The sequence below is a fragment of the Spermophilus citellus genome (genome assembly GCF_964194105.1).
Source record: "Spermophilus citellus genome assembly, chromosome: 8".
NCBI classification, from domain to species: domain Eukaryota; kingdom Metazoa; phylum Chordata; class Mammalia; order Rodentia; family Sciuridae; genus Spermophilus; species Spermophilus citellus.
Genome location: NC_138189.1, coordinates 111,918,834 through 111,923,289, shown reverse-complemented (window position 1 = coordinate 111,923,289; position 4,456 = coordinate 111,918,834).

Here is a 4,456-nt window from a genome sequence, read left to right as displayed (position 1 = left end):
GGAGTCAAAAGTTATAGGTGAGTTGTCAACTTAGCAGGGTTCTGTGTCTTGAACTTCCAAGTTGTTCAAGCATTGACTGTATTTCAGTTCTTCATTGTAGCCTATATAAAGCTTTCCTTAGTCATTAACCACTTAGCCAGACCATCTAACTTCATTTCACTTGGAAATATGATGGGTCTGTGTTCAGGTGGTCAGCACTGTGCATACTCTTAGCATACAATGACTTGCATGTGAATTCTGGATGTTTCACTTCTATCTACAACTTTTGAGAAGTCACTTCACCTGTCTGAACCTCCATAAATAGAAAAATAATGCTTACTTCATGGTGTTGCAGTAAGATTTAGACAAGAGGTGTGTAAAGTGCTTAGAGACATAGATTGGTTTTATCTATTACAGAGTGGGTATTTCTAAATTTATCGATCTATATATCTGTGTCTGTAAAACAGATAGATAGATGATTGCTAGATCATTATCTCCTATAGGAGTAGAGTGGAAGTGGAAGCAGTATAGTAATAATAAAAGAAACAAAGGTATTTATCTGGCAGAATAGAAGAATTCAGATGCAATGAAGTGAAAGTAGAGGATATTGACTAATACTGACTGATCATTGACACTTGTTAAAGTTCATGGGAAGTCATTTTTTTAAAATGAAATGAGCATTTTAAACTTGCTCCTGGGTTCCAATTTAATAACAGGATCAGAACTATATTTGAAGATAATTACTGATTGTCCACATTTATTTTATGGAGAAGAAGTGTTATTAGAATCCTGACAGTCTTGGTGATCACACTGAACACAGTAAACAGTGATTCTGGGAGCCATCAGTAGGGGAAATTTTTTCCCCCAAAGATGTATATGTATGTAGTCAACCCATTTTGAGACCTTTATTTTCTATCAGCGAGACTGAAGTTGGAGTTTTTTCTCTTCTGTCTCTCTTAACTCCAATGTAATTTTATATTCAATTTACAATTTTAACTACCTAACAGTACTGAAGATGAGGTGCAGGTCTAAGTACACAGCATGGTTTTCCTTGTTTGCAGCACCTGAGAACAATACTTAGATATCATAACCCTGAGTGTGCGGCATCACAAGAAGCAAAGACCTTTATCAAGGTCAAGTTCTGACCCAAGGAGAGTTGCAGTTTTAACTTTTGTCTTTTAATTAAAATATTGAGTATTTTAATAAAAGTAGGTGAATATTATTTATCATTTACTGTGGGCCATTGTAACTACTTTGTGGAATAATCTCACATAATCATCACAACACTACTCTGAGATAGATATTTCTGATTCTTTCCATCTCACAAATGTGATGACTCAAATACTTAGAGGTGAGAGAACTTGAGCAAGGTCATCTAGCTGGCAAGTGGATACCCAGGATTTGAAGCAGGAAGTCTCACCTTGGAGTTTATTGATTTAACTACTAAGACAAACCAGCTTCTCTGTGAAGATTTACTGTTTTCTGAGGATAATCTACCTCTAATACACTTTAGTTCTTTGGGAAATTAGTGAAAGGATAAGTTAATAAACACAAGTTGCTAAATTATGGAAAATAAAGCAAAAAAAATGTGGGAACAAATTGCATAGTTTTTCCATGTGAACATAGCTGCAGGAAAACAAGTGGGGACTGTTAAGGCATGTAGTGGAACATCTGATGTTTATTGTTTTTTAACCCCTTCATTCATTTGGAGGAAGAAGGAAACTTCGCCCACCCCCTATCAGAAACCCTGTGATTCAAATAGGAATTGCCACCATTTTATATAATAACTCCCACCCACAGCGTTACTTTATGGTGCTGGGGCGAGTGCAATAGTGGCATTAAATACCACACAATAATTTATCCCAGGGATGAAATCAGGATTTCCCCTATTCTTAATAGAGGGCTGAATCTTCTCTTCTCCCAGAAGGGAGCATTTGAGAGCATGAGCATTAAGACAGTTTGTAGCTCTGCCCCAGTTATGAGAAAAAACTCAGGCCCAGAGAGTGAGGCCAACATGTGGAGAGATGCAGAGACAAAATGGAAAAGGAGGCATTGTGACACCTCCCTAGTTCCAGTTGTTCCTGTCCTTTACACCAATCAACTCCCTTTCTCCCTAAGCTATTTGAGTTTAATATATACAAATGTCACCAGGCTGGGATAACCATGATCTCAGGTTTGTTTCATGCTCTATCCTCAGACTAAGTGTCCATAGAAAGCTCCTTCTTGGATAATATTGCCTTCTCTCCTCTTCAGATTTATTTTCATTGAGCTGCCCTTCAGTAGCAAGCCCTTAGATTTAATACAAGAGTCTGAAGCAACTTACAACTTACAAACCCTGAATTATTCACAATATTGATATAGTTGAGGACATCATATACTATGTCCCTCAGTACCCCCAATATAGAGCTCCACATGAGAAATTTGCTTCCTGAAGTGTAGACAACAGTTTTGCTTCCCTTAAAGGAACTGCTACACTTTCTACTTATGGATAAAGAGAATCAGATTGATTAAAATAAGGCCAAGGAGGTCATTTTTGTAGACATTATAATAATGGAAAAGCACAGACAGAAACATAGACAAAGGACCTGGGTTTGAGTTTCTAAATTTGTGTCACAGATTTGACCACATATTTATCTCTGCAAATTTATCTCTGTAGTCCTCTGCTTTCTTCCTCATAAAATAGGAATACTAATACTAGCCATAACAAAATTATGGAATTATTATAAACATTAACTGGAATTATGGATATAAAATGCTTTGTAAATTATAAACTTTACAAAGTTTAGTTATAGTAAGTCACAATTAAATTGGATTTCCTCTACTAAGCAAAGTGATCTCTTTGAGGATAAAAACTTTTTATTCTTCATGAGAATTTTATGCTGCTTTAACATGATAGACTCCTAGATATCGTTAAAGTCCTTAATGACTCTGTGTCCAAATCTTGAGTCTTGGAGGTCCATTATACTTGCAGGCATATAAAAGATGAGGCCAAGGAAGGGACAAGCCAGATGTGGAGGGCTGTAGAGGAAAACAAGTCTGTATGCAAATGAAAACCTCAACTCCAGGCTGCTGGGATTTTGACTGTAAGGCCAAAGGACATTACTCACTGGCTGGCGGGACAAGCACTTTCTTTCCTGCTGTTTCTTAGAGTCTTGACCCTGAACCTACACAAAAATGTAAGGACTGAAATAGAAAAAAGAAGTTAAATCTGTTGTTCTATGAAGCTCAGTATTACAAATGAGCAAAAGTGGTCGCTTGCAGCACCATTGATTTAGAATCCCAGCCACAATCACCTGCGTGCGTCTATTGCTGATGTGTGGGACAGAGAATGCAGAGTTCAGTTTTCTCTTCTGTAGCTGCATGAGGCTCAGTTTTTCTGCCAGCATTGTAGGAACATTGCTAAAACAGCACAAAAGCTCATGGAGGTGTCAAACAGCAGGGATGAGAAGCTGAGCTTCCCCTCATCCGTGAAGAAGTCAATTAAAGAACAAAGACAACACTTGGATTTTTAAGGTCACCAGTCCAAGTTGTTCTAGCATTCTCATATGTACTTTGAATTCAATCTCTTTATATTTCTTTTTATTTCAGGAAAATGTGAATCACTTGGTGTTTTCATGCTTTTAAGAACAGTTATAAAAGCATCTCAGGTCTAGGGTTGTGTGACCACTGTGTGCTTCTGTTTAATCCTGTCCTTGCAGAAGCTCTTTTAAGATTAAACAACCAGCATGAATGAGAACAGCCTGAAGGAAGATCTCTCCAGTGCTCAGTCATCATTTCAGTCTCTTGGACATTAATGTTCTGTGCTTTATCTGTGTCTTTCTAATAACAAGTTTTTATATATTCAAGCACTAAAGGAGCAGAGAAGGGAGAAAGGAACAAAGCACACCCTCTCTTGAGACCTGTATCCTTGTTGGTTAAATTAGGGATGACTTCAACCCTGTATGAAAAGTGCACACTGTAAACTAATCTTTGCTTCTGCAATTTAGATAAGATTATTCCAATAGATGTCAGTTTCAGTATTGGATTTTCTCTTTCTTTTACTTGTTCTTTTTGGCCCATGATCTGTGTGACTGTCATTAGGCATAAATTTATCATATCTGAATCATATCGTGTGCTTTCATGCTGGGAGCAAAACATTATTTGTGTTTGTATCAGTAAGTGAACTTTAAAGGCAGGTCTGTTGACTTTTCTGAACACCAACAAACTAAGTGCAGCAATGTCCTTTGAGTTGGTTAATAAAATCCCAACTGAACACATGTAATGTGTACAAGCTGTCTTTAAAGACATATTTATGTGTTAATTTCATATTAACTTTTATTTTTTCCTTAACATTTTTTTGTTGTCCTGGAGATTGAACCCTTAGCCTCACAGATGTTCACCAAGAGCTCTGCCACCGAACTAAAGCCCCAGTCCCTTACTTTTCTTTAATTTATATAAGTAATTTAAAAACTTTATTTGTACATTATGTAGATAAAAA